The 18,137-nt window shown below is 40.8% G+C and overlaps 1 pseudogene; it reads left to right on the forward strand.

Annotated features, from left to right (window-relative positions):
- LOC131342851 (inter-alpha-trypsin inhibitor heavy chain H3-like) overlaps nt 1–18,137 on the forward strand; it is a 29,319-nt pseudogene that overhangs the window by 3,592 nt on the left and 7,590 nt on the right.

Below are 18,137 nucleotides of genomic sequence, written 5' to 3' on the forward strand. Positions count from 1 at the left end.
GTGCAGGGATAGCAGCCAGTCGGGATAATTTACTTTATTCTTAAAAATAAACAGAAACATACACAGGAAACACTGGGAAAACCCCCAACACAAAACAACATCCAGAGGATTTTCAAAATTCAGAGGCATACAATAACAACAAGCAAAAACAAACACAACAGAACCTGTATAAATAGGGAAGGTAAATAGTGAAAAACGAGGGACAGGTGTGCAGAGGTGGGAACGGGCTAAGGATTGGGCGGGGCAAACACGTGAGAACACAAAAACAAAGACACATGGCACAGGTATAAACAAACCCAAGCTGGAATGCCCCCTAGGGCATCTATGACATATATACTGGATTAAAAATAATGTTTTTAATAAAACGTCTTTTGTTTGAAAGGAATTTTATGACGAGATCGCGAACATTCTGCTATCAGATGTGAATTTCCATTATCCAGAAAACTCAGTAAACTCAGTGACCAGCAGCTACTTTAAGCAGCTGTTTAACGGCTCTGAGTTCGTCGTGGCAGGTCAACTGAATGACCTCGAGATGAAGGACTTTCTAGTTGAAGTGCATGCTCAGTCGGTCAGAGACTTCAAACAGCTTCGCCTTATGACAATGTCAGAAATAGAAACTCACTCTTTACAAATTTGTTGCATTGTTGAGTTTTATATAACCTTTGTTTCTCTTTCTGTTTAGTTAGATGACAAGTTTGTGTTTAAAGGCCAGGCCAGTGCTCAAGACTGCAATACCATTTTTCCTGACCAGAAGTACATCTTTGGAGATTTCACAAGAAGTGTCTCTGGGCATATCTGACCATCCATATTTTGGACAAAATGTTAGTGTGACATTGCCGTGATTTTTTTTTAGATGTGTACAACAGGGATCATCTAGAAGCATTAATAATGTTATTACTGAAGGAGAATAACAAATAACACCAGAATTGACTGTCACCTAGAACAAGTACTTAGATAGTTATTAGAATATGCATTGATTTGAAGTCTAATATACAAGAGCCTCAACCCAAAACTAATAGACAGCATTTCCTGACATAGAAAAGGGTTCTCCTGAGGAGAAGCAAAACTCTGCTCTTTCTGAAATACAACTTCCTCACCCCACTCACCTCCATGGTGGTCATCAAGCCTGAAACTGAAGAAAAGCCAGAGGATATGCTTATTACTGACAAGCTTACAGTGTTGGCGTTACATAACTTAATTACAAAATAAATGTAACAGTAACTCGTTACAGTTACTTAGAAAAATATGTAATTAAAATTACAGTTACTTATGAAAATGTTAAAGATTACAAATATAGTTACATCTGAATATTTTCTTTAAAAAAAACTAGTATATGTTGAATAAATATTAATTTGTTGCTAGAGTTTGTTAAAGCGGTGTTATTCTGATGATTTTGATTGGTTCTCTGGTTTGAATTTGCGGCGCATCTGCCAATTACGTTAATCCACATTGCCGCGGAAAGCTTTAGGCTACTACACTGAGAGTTACGACCATGGCAAGTGATAAAAATGCATTTCAGTCCTGGAAATTTAAAAATAATTTCATCCTAAAATCCAATAAGGGGCAAATATAACAGTTCAGTGCAAAATTTGTTTGCTAGCTGTTAAAATGCTTTTGACATCAAAGGCTTCAATGTTGAACCTGAGGAAGCATCTGCAGGTATGTAACCTAGCCATTCTTTATTTTATAATATATCTTAAATGTAAAATTTTTGTCATTATTGTGAGTGTACAGAAATAAAAAGAGACCCTTTAGTTTCGAATGATATATTACTCGTTTCTGTATAATAAAAAGTGATGGAGTGGTCAGTTGATTTACTGTAGCTGCTATGTGGAAAAAAATCCACTAAAATGAGCCCATAGTGTACTCAAGACCTGTATTCAAAACATTCAGAACAAATTTGCACTGCAGTACTTGAGCGATCTTTTAGTCTTTTATGATCCACCACGCCTACTCCGATCAAAGGGTGCTGGTTATTTGGTAGTACCTCAAGTAGCAAAGGCTACAGCAGGGGGCAGAGCTTTCTCTTTCAAAGCCCCAAAGTTATGGAACAGTCTTCCAATTAGCGCTCGGGATTCAGACACAGTCTCAATGTTTAAGTCTAGGCTGAAGACACATTTGTTTAGTCAAGCTTTTAATGTAAAATGACTTTCACACCATCACAGATATGCCATTTCATCTGTCAGCCCATGATAGCAAAGAACTAGTGTTTATAATGACCTTAGAAACTACAATGACCTAATAGTTCCAAGACCTCATGGGTCTTTGATTGCTGTTGTAGAAAGGACATTAATCAGCTACAGTTACATTATTTTCTGTTTAGTGTCACCCAAATGAGGATGGGTTCCCTTCTGAGCCTGGTTCCTCTCAAGATTTCTTCCTTTCCATCCCAGGGAGATTTTCCTTGCCACCATTGCCACAGGCTTGCTAATTAGGGATAAAATAGTCTAATTATAGAATTTAATAATTTATTCTTATTTCTAGTTAATTAGTTATTTTTTATTTTTTATTATTATTTTTCATTTTCCCCTCCCCTTTCTCTGTTTTCTTCTTTTGTAAAGCTGCTTTGAGACAATGTTCATTGTAAAAGGCGCTATACAAAATAAATTGAATTGAATTGAATTGAAATGAAATTAGCTAGTCTGCTAGCCATGTGTGTTGCTAGGCCTTTTTAAAGCCTCCCTAAAATTCTGCGATTGTCCATAAACTGTACACGAATAAGTGATCTCCTCAGTCCCCTTCAAATTTCATATGAAAACGGTGGCAGACTTCGGCTCCTCCCTGTCTTTCAGCGCGTTCTTAAATCCGCAGACTGCGGCGTCACAGAGCGAGGATCAGAGGACAAGTGTGTGTGTGTGTGTGTGTGTCTGTCTGTGTGTGTGATCAGGAAGACTCGTATTTGGCTTGTTCAGTACTCAAATGTTATACACATCTATGCAATACAGTGGAATGCTGTATTACGTTTACCATCCTACCCTGTTAGTCAAACCTTTATTTTATTTTATTTTATTATTTATTTATTATTTATTTTTACTATTATACCCTCTTTAGGGGCTGAGCCCCCTTAAATGAAAATCCTAAAATCGTCCCTGCTGCTAGCTGCCTTTACCAGGCATACTTCTATTTATGAACCCTTTGACAGAAAATATATAGCTCACATTGTTCCTTCTTGAAAATGTGTTGGTAAAGTCAGATTTAATATAACTTAGTTATTTTAGCACTGTAGCATACATTATGATGACTCTTTTCAGATTATGTTTTTTTTCCAAGGCATTGTTACTTGCCAGTGTGTCCTGTCATAGCTATGCAAAGATTTGATTCCTAAAACAGTTTTAAACAATTTTTGTTATGAAGTCTGGTTTTGTGGCGGCTGTGCTTAAAATTAAATCAATATAATCTTAATTCAAGTGATGATAGATTTAAAATTCTAACAGTAAACAGAGTTGAATACTACTGTAAGGTTAACCCTGCATGGTATAAATGTTTGGAAATGATTTGGTTGAAAATATCCATTAGAAACTTAAAAGTAATCAAATGTAGTCAGTTACTTTACTTTTATAAAGTAATTGAAGTTACACTACTTATTACATTTCCAAAGTAACCTACCAAACACTGCAAGCTTACAGAGGGTATTGGACAAATACACGATTATCTACATTTAATTGTCTTTTTCCTTTATGTCAAAATTTGAGCTGTTCAAAATTCAACATGGTTTCGTTTTTATGCAAACAAAAAGGACCATAGCCATATATAGAGTTATCCAACATTTAATACCACCACCACCACCCTACCTAACTATTTATATTTGAATCAATTAAACAGAAATGAATTAAAGAACAGGTAGAATATAACAGGACTATAGAAGATCTAAAACTGCTTGTCAGTGTATCATTAAGTACACTCCCAACCACTTTAGAACCACTAGTGCTCTTTTGTGCATTTAGTCAATCAGAAAATCATAACACACTTAACCTTGAGGATGATAAGCTACAACAGCAGAACCATTCCAATCCTGTCACAGGGACTTGAGGCTCATCCCTCCGGAGCAGGCTGAGAACTGGCACATGCTCTAGAAGATTGCTTCCCTCTGAAGCCACTCCAGCCAACCTGATTGTGACACTCCATAGTGATGATTTACTACATGGATGGCCTGGAGTACTTTGTGGAGCTCTTTAAGCATAAGGTAGGTGTACGGGGATGGCCGGGGGAAGAGCAGGCGTAAATACCTCTTCTTCTTGCTGTCAGGGAAATCCAGCTCTCCTCACAAGATTCGTCCTGGCATGAGCAGATTGGAGTACCAGACTGAGAGGAAGGTTAAGCCGGACCCCAGAGGAACACTGACAAGGTCTTGTGGTGGCTCCTTTTGGTGGTGGAATCTGGCTGAGGAGTGGGATACAGAGGGAATACTCGACTGGGTTTCTGCAGTGGGTGGGAAGGTGGACTCTGTAGACACTTGGACTTTAACAGAGCTTTGGACTTGCTTTATTTTATCCAGCACACTCTCTGGTTTTCTTTTTTTCACCGAAAGGACAAACTTCCTCTCCATCTAACGCTTGACTATTCCTCTGCTACCACACCCCACCCTTAAGTAGTACATGTTAGATTACCAAAACAATTGAACACATTTGACATGTCACATGTTGCTTTACAGATCAGCATCACAATGTTCCACAAGGTAAGACCTAATCAACAGCTACTTCAGAATATTAATGGCATTACATATGTAATGACAAACCAGTCACCATCTTCAACCTGATCAAAGATCCACTGATAGGTAAATGGAAATGTGGCTATCCAAAATTGTCAAAAATCATTTCCATTAATTTCATTAATTAAAGTCTAGTCACATTATAACTGTTATATTTAGCTTACATGAAGAATTTTATTTTGTAGTGATGCCACTGGAACTGTCCAGCCATCATTAAGCCGTCTATTATCATTGATTTATCTTTATTTTTATTCTGACCCCACCAAGTACTAGAAGCATTATCTTTTCAGGTTGCCTGCCCATTTGTCCAAGATTCTCAGTAATGCAATATCTCAAGGGCAATATCTCAATATCTAAAACAAGCATCTAAATATTTGTGGGATTTATATGGAAATACCATCAGACTTTAGAATCAAACCAATTTCTTCAGTAGTATTTGAAGTATACTTTAAGGGTATTTCAGGTAAACAAATTAGTAACAAGAATGACTAGATTTATGGCTGTAAGCGCAGTTGACATCACGTTCTTTTACAAGCCATGGATAGTTTCCTAATCGGAGCAGATAGGGTAAAAATATGTGAAAATTTGTCCCTTTTAAATCAAAATCTCTACCTGAACAGTAGCACATGGAAGTGTAGGTTACTCTAGATAAAGTGTCAGCAAATGTGCAAATTGGTTTAAACGTTCATTGTGTTCTCTTCTCGAGCCCCGAATGATTTTAATCTAGCCCCGAATGTTTTATCCCGAATTTTGCCACTAGAGTGTAGAGGAATTAAGTAAACATTGATTGGTTTAGTTGAGCACTGTTGCCGTTTACTGTACGCAATTTTGAATGACATCTCTCTCCGCACGCACACGCGAACACACACACACACCAAAATACCGCGAGAGTGTGTGCTCAAATATGCTCTAGAACCGCTCTCGTGATACTTTAATATTGTACACCTATCGGTCTGCACAGCGCCGCTTTAAGTCGAACACACCTATACACTCACACACCACATGACTAAAATATGTTACAGCCCTTGAGCATGACAGCAATAAAAAAAAAAACTGTCAGAAAACACAACAATCTTATTCAGATAATAGTCTAACTTTTAATATTTAATGTTATATAATAATAATAATGTTGATAAAAGTAGGTTAACAAATGTGTGTTGTGTCAAAAAGGAGGCCCACTGTCTTTGATTATGAAAACCCCTGACATATAAGACCCTTTTGAATATTATTCCCTACCCAATATGTACAAAAGCCTTAAATTAAATAAACCTAAAGATAGATCTAAATAAAATATAAACTGTTAAAGCACTAAGACATTACAGTCTGAACATCATCACTTTCTATTATTCAACTAATGCAGTATTTAAGTTAAAATACAGACATGACTTAGGGGAACAATGAACCAAAACACACTCCATCATTCGGCTGTTCTGTCAATACAAAAAGGAATTCTCAGCACAATAAATACTATGATAATTGACCGTTTTGCTTAAGTCAAGTCTCGGAGATACTCTCTGATGATTCCACCGTCAAAAGAAATAGGATAGAAAAGTCACATAAATGAGGAATGAAATAAGAGGTGCAAGTATAATATAGATTATTGTAAAATGATAATAATAAAAAAGGATCTACGGCACTGCTTCACACACAAGCTGTAAAAGAGATAATATTGCATGGCATACCTGTGTGAGAGAGAAAATGTAATGAATTTAATGATCTCCTTTTTTAGTAGCAAGACTGAAATGATGGGAGGAGTCAGAAAAAAAGATTGAATAAAATTTTCTAAAGTTGCATATTGTTTGTGTTAATTTGCATTTATTATTAAACAATATTACATTAAAATGCTCTTGCAAAACGTGTAATTCTTGCTTACCCCCTCCCTCTAATTAGCCCCTGATGTTTCGGGCTTAGCTCCTGATGTTTTCAAATCCTAGAAATGCCCCTGAGGACCCTGTTGATTACTGGCTTCGTCTAAATAAGGCAGCAGATATTGCTGATGAGTGTCTCCGAGCTCAGGGAAGGAGAATGGACAATTTGAATTCTGAGGTTGCAATGATGTTTGTGAAGAATTGTCCAGATACTGATCTGGCACATGTTTTTAAGGTGCGGATATTAGAAAACTGGATGGCGAAGGATGTCCAGGAGCTTCTAGACAGTTTCCAACGTGAGTGCAAGTTAAGAGCGAGTACTAATGCATATACAGTTAGTCAGAATTCACAGATATCTACTCACAATTGCGAAAATGCTGATGTTGGTCCTGAGTCTGTACTAACGTGTTTTAAGCAGCGAACCAGTAGCCCTGATGAATCTAAACCCGATGCAAAAGAGTAGTCCGGTTTGAACCACATGGCCGATATGCTGGTGCAGTTGCTTAATGTGTTAAAGTAGAAGGAGGAGACTATACCTGAACATGTGTCTTTTGTTGGATCTGTGCAGCAATGCAGCAATGCACAGATCCAACCACATCGTCATGTTCGCCGATGACATAAGCATGGTGGGTCTCATCAGTAAGAACAACGAGTCAGCATACAGAGAGCAGGTACAACATCTAACAGCCTGGTGCAGAGCCAACAACATCTCCCTGAACGTCGACAAGACTAAAGAGATGGTTGTTGACTTCAGGAGAGCACAGAGTGACCATTCTCCACTGTTCATCGACGGATCCTCGGTGGAGATCTTCAAGAGCACCAAATTCCTTGGTGTTCATCTGGCGGAAAACTTCACCTGGTCACTCAACACCAGCTCCATCACCAAGAAAGCCCAGCAGCGCCTCTACTTCCTGAGGAGGCTGAGGAAAGCCCATCTACCTTCCCCCATCCTGACTGTGTTCTACAGAGGGACCATCGAGAGCATCCTGAGCAGCTGCATCACTGCCTGGTTTGGGAACTGCACCGTCTCAGATCGCAAGACCCTTCAGCGGATAGTGAGGACAGCTGAAAAGATCATCGGAGTCTCTCTTCCCTCTATCACAGACATTTACACAGCACGCTGTATCCGCAAAGCTAACAGCATTGTGGATGACCCCACACACCCCTCACACACACACTTCACCCTCCTGCCATCTGGAAAGAGGTACCGGAGCATTCGGGCCCTCACAACCAGACTGTGTAAAAGTTTCTTTCCTCAAGCCATCAGGCTCCTCAACAACCAGGAGTGAACTGTTCAACACTCTCTCTCTCTCACACACACACACACACACACACACTCAGGACTAAACTGTATACAACTCTCTGTCTCTCTCTCACACGCATATACACACACACTCTCTCTTTCTCGCCTGTGTGGACACACACAAACACATAATTTATATTGTTCATTACTTATTGCACTACCTCAACCTGTCATCTGCTGCTATAGTTATATTTATGTTTATTTCTATTTGCACTACCTCAACCCCTGCTGTTGTATTTTTGCACAATATTTTTTTTACATCATTTAATTTTATCTTATTTTATTTCACTTACATTCCATTACACATTCTTTTTCTTTCTTTTTCAGCGCTAAGTGTCCTGTGCTTTTGTGTTGTCTTTCTTGTATTTATTATTTTATTTTTTTTCTTTGCACTTGTATATGCTCTGTTTGCACCTAGCTGCACACTGTGCATTTTACGTGGCTAAGACAAACTTCTGTCCTAGCTCTGTGTTGTTGTTTTTTTGTGTTTGAACTCTATGTTGTTGTATGTGTATGTAGCACCAGGTCCTGGAGAAACGTTGTTTCATTTCACTATGTACTGCGTCAGCTATATGTGGTTGAAATGATAATAAAGCTTTTTGAATCTTGAATCTTGGGAGAACACGTGGAAAAAAGAGATGTAGTATTTGCAGTAATGCTACGCATACTACTATTGACCATTGCAGATCTGATCATTTGTGTTTTAAATGTCATGGTGCGTGACTGTACTAAGACGATTCCTACTCTGCGTCCTACTTCAGGTTCGCTTGGTGATCAGGGAAACTGAGTCGCCTGCATTCAGAGAGGGGGAATGTGGGTGATTCTGGAAATTTCCTCAATATAGATACTGATTTTGAAGCTTTGTTTCTGTCCTTAAAGAATGCTTGTCCTGATTCTCCAAGAGTCGCTATTCAGAACACACAATGCATTGCATGCTCCGATACACTTTTTTATATGCCTGTTCTTATTAATGATTCGTTTCATGTCAATGCAGTGTTGGACACTGGTTCTATGGCCTGTACCTTAAGTGATTCAGTTTTCAGCAAGCTAAGAGAACATGGTGTTTTGGATGCTGTTCAGGAGGAGGACACTGATGTTGTTTTAATTGAATGTGGTGGCAAACGGGTGTTCCCAAGTTTATGGCTGTAATGTTATTGTCCCATGCATTGTTGTTCCTGGCCAAGGAGACGACCTAATTTTGGGCACAAACGTCAGTAAGTATCTTGTCCACAGACTGAAATATTCAGTCAGATATTGGGAACTTATTTCTATGCCCAGTGAGCCTAATCATGAGTGTGATGAGTTCTTGCCGATGCTGGCTGGCACACGTCGATGGAGGGGTGGGATGGTTCCTGATGTTGTCGGTACAATGAAACTTAATCATGCAATAACACTTTCGCCTGGCCAGGAACATCTAGTTTGGGGTAAGCTTCCTGTAAAATCCTGTGGCCAACCGGGCAGTACTGTTCTGGTAGAACCATCTAGATTGCACTCCACCACTATGAAAGTTCTGGTGGGTCGTATTATTACTCCGCTTCAAGATTCAAGAAGCTTTTATTGTCATTTCAACCACATATAGCTGACGCAGTACATAGTGAAATGAAACAACGTTTCTCCAGGACCTGGCGCTATATACACATACAACATATAGTTTAAACGCAAAAAACAACACAGAGCTAGGACAGAATTTTGTCCAAGCCACATAAAGTGCAAAGTGTGCAACTAGGTGCAAACAGAGCAAAGACAAGACAGTGCAAAAACAATAAGTCAAAAGACAACACAAAAACACAGGACACTTAGCGCCAAAAAAGAAAAGAGAACATTTCCAATGAAATGATGTACAACTTTGAGAAAGTGTAGAAAAAAAACATCTGACTAATAACATATATGATTGTCACATATACATGGCGGCCTGACAACATGTATTGTGCAAAAATACAGTAGGAGTGGTTGAGGTACTGCAAATAGAAATTAACATAAATATAAATATAGCAGCAGATGAAATAAACACGACTGTGCTTTGGGGTGATGGTAGGATACCTCTTAAGTTGATCAATCCTAGCAACAGGCCAGTAACGCTTAGGTGAAACGCTAAAGTGGCCGATGTCTACCCCTGCATTGCATTGGAGGACGTGTGCAAGACAGAGTCTGAGCTTCAGCTTCAGTGAAGTATTCAGCAGTCAGTAGTTGAGCCAGATGAGTGAAATGTGAACAGTAGGCTCAGAAAGTGTGGTTTGGAATTCATTGAGTTTATGTGAAGTTTCTGGATTCTGGACAACGAAGCTCTGCAATTTAGTCCTTGAATACAAGTCCATTTTTTCGAGACATTTTCTTGATTGTGGTGAGGTCAAGGACTTTGTGCATAGAATACATCTGTTCGCTTACCTTACAGGCGAGTTCCCCCTTCACAGTACCAGAAGTTGCGTGTTGCTTTGAATGAGATGGAGGAGAGGGGTATTATTCGTAAGTCGGTCAGCGAATATGCATCGCCTTTGGTGCTGTGTTGGAAAAAGAATGTCAATTTGTGGATTTGCATGGACTTCCGGTGGCCTAACGCACGTACTGTGAAAGATGCGCAACCCCCTACCTCATCAAAAAGACTGTCTTGTGGCACTAGGGGGCAATTCATTGTATAGTACTATGGTTTTGACCTTGGGATTTTATAATATCCCATTACATGAAGACGTCAAAAAGTATACAGCATTCACAACACCAGTAGGGTTGCATAATAATAGGCTCCCACAAGGCCTTTGTAATTCACCTGCGAGTTTCATGCGGTTGATGACTGGGATATTTGGTGATCAGAATTTTCTGTCGCTGTTGTGCTACTTGGATGATTTGATGGTCTTTGCACCTGATAAAGATGTTGCATTGCAAAGGCTTAAAATGGTTTCTGATATGTAGAAAAAGCACAATTTAAAATTGTCACCAAAGAAATGCCACTTCCTAAGACACTCTGTGAAGTTTCTTGGTCACTTGATTTCGGAAAAGGGTGTGTCTACGGACCCCGGAAAAGTCGAAGCAATTGCTAAAATTACTTCTGCAGATTTGATGTGCCCTGATGGTGTTACCAGATTTGATGTGCCCTGATGGTCCTGGAGAAAACAGAGCTGGGCCAGTCGCGTTTGCAAGCAAATCACTTTTCAGAGCGCAGGCCAGATATCCAGCACACCGCCTTGAGTTCCTCACACTTAAGTGGGCTGTATGTGATAAATTTAGCCATTGAAATGAAACAGCCTTTATTTGTCACATATACATTACAGCACAGTGAAATTCTTTCTTCGCATATCCCATCCTTGGAGGTTGGGGTCAGAGTGCAGGGTCAGCCATGATACGGCGCCCCTGGAGCAGAGAGGGTTAAGGGCCTTGCTCAAGGGCCCAACAGTGGCAACTTGGCGGTGGCTAAACGGGCATCGGTTCACAGCTTGGACGGATAATAATCCCTTGACACACATTTTGACCAAACCTAGGCTTGATGCCTGTGAACAGAGGTGGGTGGCTAAACTTGCTGCCTTTGAGTTTGATATCAAATATGTTCCTGGGTCAAAGAATGCGATAGCTGACACTTTGAGTAGGCAGCCTTTTGTTGGTGGTCGCATTAGCTATTGCATAGTTAGGGAATCTTATGACAATTTAGTAGCAGAGTCAAAGAACCATACCTGTGCTGCAGTCCAAGATGTTTTCCGGTTGTCTAATGCCAGTCAGCGAGTGCTCGACAGAGAAGAGGCTTCAGCAGGTGCTTGTGATTGGCAGAGGGGTGACTCGGATGCGGCTGTGTGCAGGAGGTTTTCAAGTGCTGAAGTAGCTGCTGTCTTTTCTAACCATCTTTCTTGGGATGAAGGAACGAGATTGTGTACCACCCCTTTGGCTGGGTTTGTCCAACAGGTCACCAATGTTGGGTTTGATGCTCTTCCTTTATACTCCCGCCAAGACTTGAGAGACAGACAACTTATGGATAAACATTTGCAGAGGGTGATTTTTTATGTTGACCAAAAACGCAGGCCCTCAAGACGTGAGCATGTGGGTGAACCCAGTGCTGTATTAAAACTTTTGAAGCAGTGGGACAGGTTAACTATGACTGATGGTATCCTGTACCATGTTTCAAAAGATCCTTTAACACATCAAAAATGATTTCAATATGTAGTGCCTTCGTCTCTCAAAACCGAAGTATTGAGAGGTTGTTATGATGAGGCTGGACACCAGGACACCTGGACACCAGTATTGTTCTTTCCACCTGATTCGTCAGCATTTTTACTGGATAGGGATTGAACAAGATGTTCGTGAATATGTGAAAGTATGTGGTCGTTGTGTGCTTGCGAATACACCAGAGCCAGAAGGTCGGGCTTTATTGGAGAGTATTAAGACTTCCGCTCCTCTTGAGTTGGTCTGCATTGATTTCTGGACAGCAGAGGACTCCCAGAATAGGTCGGTTGATGTTTTGGTGATCACTGATCATTTTACTAAGCTTGCACACACTTTTCGTTGTATAGATTAGTCTGCTAGATCGGTGGCAAAGAAGCTTTGGGATAACTATTTCTGTTATTATGGTTTCCTGGAGTGCATTCATTCCGACCAAGGTGCAAATTGTTGTAGTGGCCTCATCAGACACTTGCTTGAGTTCACTGGGATTAAGAAGTCACAAACAAACCCATATCATGCCATGGGGAATGGCACCGCTGAGAGATTTAATCGGACATTGGGAAATATGATCAGAGCCCTTGAGCCACGACCAAAGCATGATTGGCCCCAGATGCTTCACACATTGACGTTTTTGTACAATTGTACTGTTCATGAAACAGGGTTTCCTGATGTGCCACAAAATGTGGTCTCTGGGAATACTCTTTAGGACCATCCAGTTCTTCAGGAAAGTCCTGATCAGGCACATGTCCATGTCTTCAATCCAAATCTTGCTGCTGATGGTACTGAGTTGTCAGGTCATAGATCAAGGTTCAGCAGATTGATGAAACCAATGAATCGCCTTATTTCTTTTATGAATCAGCAGTCTTTGTTTCACACCAGACAACAGACTCTTGGTAAATGGTCTCTTTCAGGTCTTAGCTTAAAACATTAAAGTGTTTATTTCAGTGTATTATGTCTATCTTGGTGTGAATGTAGAAAGGGATTGCCAGGATAAAGTGTAAAAGGCACTTTATCTGGGTCGTGATTAAGAAGGAGTGATGTGCACAGCACTTTTTCTTGTCAGTTCTTCAATCAAACAGTTTTTACTGATCAAGAGCATTATGCTAAGAATGGCAATTCTGGGTTTATTTTTGTCTCAATGACAATCATGTTTGTATTGGTTTCAAGGTTGTGGTATTTTGGCACATTCAGTGGGGGAGAATGTAACAGGGGAAAAGAAGAAACTGATGATGAATCGTGCCAAAATACATTTCAAGTTGTTCAATAGTTTTATTATGTATTGTTTATCATATATTGTTTATACACTATATTGCCAAAAGTATTCGCTCACCTGCCTTGACTCGCATATGAACTTAAGTGACATCCCATTCCTAATCCATAGGGTTCAATATGACGTCGGTCCACCCTTTGCAGCTATAACAGCTTCAACTCTTCTGGGAAGGCTGTCCACAAGGTGTTTATGGGAATTTTTGACCACTTTTCCAGAAACGCATTTGTGAGGTCACACACTGATGTTGGACGAGAAGGCCTGGCTCTCAGTCTCCGCTCTAATTCATCCCAAAGGTGTTCTATCGGGTTGAGGTCAGGACTCTGTGCAGGCCAGTCAAGTTCATCCACACCAGACTCTGTCATCCATGTCTTTATGGACCTTGCTTTGTGCACTGGTGCACAGTCATGTTGGAAGTGGAAGGGGCCAGCTCCAAACTGTTCCCACAAAGTTGGGAGCATGGAATTGTCCAAAATGTCTTGGTATGCTGAAGCATTCAGAGTTCCTTTCACTGGAACTAAGGGGCCAAGCCCAGCTCCTGAAAAACAACCCCACACCATAATCCCCCCTCCACCAAACTTTACACTTGGCACAATGCAGTCAGACAAGTACCGTTCTCCTGGCAACCGCCAAACCCAGACTCGTCCATCAGATTGCCAGATGGAGAAGCGCGATTCGTCACTCCAGAGAACGCGTCTCCACTGCTCTAGAGTCCAGTGGCGGCGTGCTTTACACCACTGCATCCGACGCTTTGCATTGCACTTGGTGATGTATGGCTTAGATGCAGCTGCTCGGCCATGGAAACCCATTCCATGAAGCTCTCTGCGCACTGTTCTTGAGCTAATCTGAAGGCCACATGAAGTGTGGAGGTCTGTAGCGATTGACTCTGCAGAAAGTTGGTGACCTCTTCGCACTATGCGCCTCAGCATCCGCTGACCCCGCTCCGTCAGTTTACATGGCCTGTCACTTCGTGGCTGAGTTGCTGTCATTCCCAAACACTTCCACGTTCTTATAATACAGCTGACAGTTGACTGTGGAATATTTAGGAGCGAGGAAATTTCACGACTGGATTTGTTGCACAGGTGGCATCCTATCAAAGTTCCACGCTGGAATTCACTGAGCTCCTGAGAGCGACCCATTCTTTCACAAATGTTTGTAAAACAGTTTGCATGCCTAGGTGCTTGATTTTATACACCTGTGGCCATGGAAGTGATTGGAACACCTGATTCTGATTATTTGGATGGGTGAGCGAATACTTTTGGCAATATAGTGTATGTACAATGCACATGTTTATTCAATATACCTGAGAAGAGGGGAATTAGCGACACCCACAGGCAATGCTGGTGTAAATTAAGTTGCATGAGCCATTCATTCGTCAGTTCCAGTTGAACTGTCGAGGTGAATGGCAGGTAAAGAAATTTCTCTCCGGTCATATTGTTATATATTGTTGTAAGTATTGTTGATAGATATATTTTAATTTTACTTTAAAATTAAATATCGCTTTAAGAATGTATATAAAACATCTTTATTTCAGATTAGACTAATCGGAAGGACTCAGTTTGCTAGTAAATGAGTTTCAGGTACCTTACACATGGCCAAAGCATGCTACATGTGTATGTTATCTGCGCTATTTCTTTTTTGTTTACTCACTTTGCTTATTTTTATTTGTATAATATTTTTTAACAGCTTTGTGACTTATTCATCACACTCTCTCACCCCTCCCTCTCTCTCTCACACACACAAACACACTTATATAAAAGCTGCTCTAGTCAGGACTAAACTCAGAGCAGAGCTCAAGGTTCATTATGTTGACCGTGTGGATTGGGCTGCTGGTGGGTGTGTGTGTGTGTGTGTCTGTGTGTTACTGCACAACCGTGGGGCAGGCTGCGTGGTCTGACGCTTCTTCAGCATGGTGAAGATGCGGTTAATGAAGATTTAAGATTTCATTTACAGGTAATGTGATTTTTATTTTACATTGTCGTGAAAAACTTTATGACTGAAATGAATTTAAATTGTTGTGTTATTATTCATGGAAAAATGTATTTCTGAAAATAGTTTTTTCCCCTGAAAACTTAGTTGTTTCCCTCAAATAAGTCATTCTCATGTAGATGCAATGAGGAACTCAGCCAACTGCTTACATCCTCACCAAGCTGGTTGAGAAGACGCCAAGAATGAGCAAAGTGTCATGAAAAAAAAAAAAGAACCAACATGCAATCTGTTGAAATAATATACAGTAATATGCAACATAAATCATATGGTTAATAGTTTTTGAGTTTTAAATAAACTTCTTTCAAGTATTGTGACCAGTCAGTGAGAGATAAAACTAAATAATCCTCATAAAAACATTTAAACTAATTTGTAATCATTATAAAACTATGTGAAAACATCCTTACTTGAGTTAATCCTTATTTGATGTCCTTATTATTATGATTATTTTTATTATAAATTATTGTAAAAATCAGAAAAAAGGGAAATCTGCAATCATTTAGCTTTATATAATTGCATAATAATCTTCTTCTTTCGGGCTTTTCCCTTCAGGGGTGGCCACAGCGAATCATCTCTCTCCACCTAATCCTATCTTCTGCATCCTCAACACTTGTACCCACTAGCATCATATCCTCATTTATTACATCCATATACCTCGTCTTTGGCCTTCCTCTTTGCCTCCTGCCTGGCAGCTCCATGTCCAACATTCTCCTACCAATATACTCACTCTCCCTCCTCTGAACATGTCCAAACCATCTTAATCTGGCCTCCCTAACGTCCAATAAGCTGTCCCTCTGATGTACTCGTTCCTAATCCTGTCCAACCGTGTCACTCCCAAAGAGAACCTCAACATCTTCAGCTCTGCTACCTCCAGCTCTGACTCCTGTCTCTTCAGCAGTGACACTGCCTCTAAACCATACAGCATGGCCGGTCTCACCACTGTCTTGTACACCTTGTACACCCATTCCAACCTGCCTGCACTCGCTTCCCACACTCTCCATTACTCTTGACTGTTGACCCCAAGTACTTAAACTCCTGTACCTTCTTCACCTCTTCACCCTGTAATCTTACTGTTCCACTTCCCTCCCTTTCATTTACACACATGTACTCAGTCTTAATACGACTGACTTTGATTCCTCTTCTTTCCAGCGCAAACCTCCACCTCTCCAGGTTTTCCTCCACTTGCTCCCTGCTCTCACTACAGATCACAATGTCATCTGCAAACATCATTGTCCAAGGAGACTCCTGTCTGACCTCCTCTGACAACTGGTCCATCACCATAGCAAACAGGAAGGGGCTCAGAGCCGATCCCTGATGCAGTCCCACCTCCACTTTGAAGTCCTCTGTCTGACCTACAGCACACCTCACCACTGTTCTGCTACTCTCATACATGTCCTGCACCACTCTGACATACATCTCTGCTACTCCTGACTTCCTCATAAAGTACCACAGCTCTTCTCTTGGCACCCTGTCATACGCTTTCTCCAAGTCTACACATCACCTGCACTACGCAACTCTGCACATCACCCTTTTTCTTAAAGATCACCATTAATACACTTCTTCTCCATTCCTCAGTCATCTTCTCACTAGTTAAAAATTCCACTGCTGCCTCTCCTAGACACTTCCAGACCTCCACCAGGATGTCGTTAGGACCAACTGCCTTTCCACTTTTCATCTTCTTCAAAGCCTTCCTGACTTCATCTTTTCTAATCTTATCTACTTTCTGTGCCACAGAGTTCACCCCTTCTACTCTTTTTCCCTCTCATTTTCCTCATTCATCAGCTCTTCAAAGTACTCCTTCCATCTCCTCTTTACACTTTCTTCACTTGTGTGCACCTTTCATCTCTATCCTTAATAACTCTAACTTGCTGCAAATCCTTCCCATCTCAATCCCTCTGCCTAGCTAACCTTCTGCTTGGCCTTAGACACCTCCCTCTTCACTCTGCGCTGTAACTCCTTGTATTCCTGTCTATTCTCTTTAGTCCTGTCCATGTCCCCACTTCTTCTTGGCTAAACTCTTCCTCTGAATACTCTCCTGAACTTCCTCATTCCACCACCAAGTCTCCTTATCTTTTGTCCTCCTTCCATGTGACACACCCAGCACATTTCTTCCTGTCTCCCTGATCACTTCTGCTGTAGTTTCCCAGTCATCTGGCAGCACTACCTGACCACACAGAGCCTGCCTCAACTTCTGTCTAAATTCCTCACAACAATCCTCCTTTTTCAACTTCCACCACTTGGTTTTCTTCTCCATCTCTATCTTTGACCTCTTCTTCTTACAGACCATCAAAGTCATCCTTCACACCACCATCCTATGCTGTCTGGCTACACTCTCTCCCAATACCACTTTACAGTCACTAATCTCTTTCAGATTGCCTCTTCTACATAGGATGTAGTCTACCTGTATGCTCCTACCTCCACTCTTGTAAGTCACTCTATGCTCCTCTCTCTTCTGAAAACCACAGCCATGTCCATCCTCTTAGCAAAGTCCACTACCATCTGTCCTTCAAGGTTCTTTTCCTTAACTCCAAACTTGCCCATCACCTCCTCATCACCTGTGTTCCCCTCACCAACATGTCCATTAAAATCTGCTCCTATCACCACTCTCTCACCTGTTGGAATACTCTCTATCACTTCATCTAATTCACTCTAGAATCCCTCTTTCTCCTCTAACTCACAACCTACCTGTGGGGCATAACCACTAACAACATTCAGCATCACCCCTTTAATCTCTAACTTCAGACTCATCACCCTATCTGACACTCTCTTCACCTCCAGAACATTCCTCACAAACTCCTCCTTCAGGGCCACACCTACCCCATTTCTCTTACTATCCAGACCATAATAAAACAGCTTCAATCCTGT

Source organism: Hemibagrus wyckioides, linkage group LG21 (assembly GCF_019097595.1).
Source record: "Hemibagrus wyckioides isolate EC202008001 linkage group LG21, SWU_Hwy_1.0, whole genome shotgun sequence".
In the NCBI taxonomy this organism is placed as follows: domain Eukaryota; kingdom Metazoa; phylum Chordata; class Actinopteri; order Siluriformes; family Bagridae; genus Hemibagrus; species Hemibagrus wyckioides.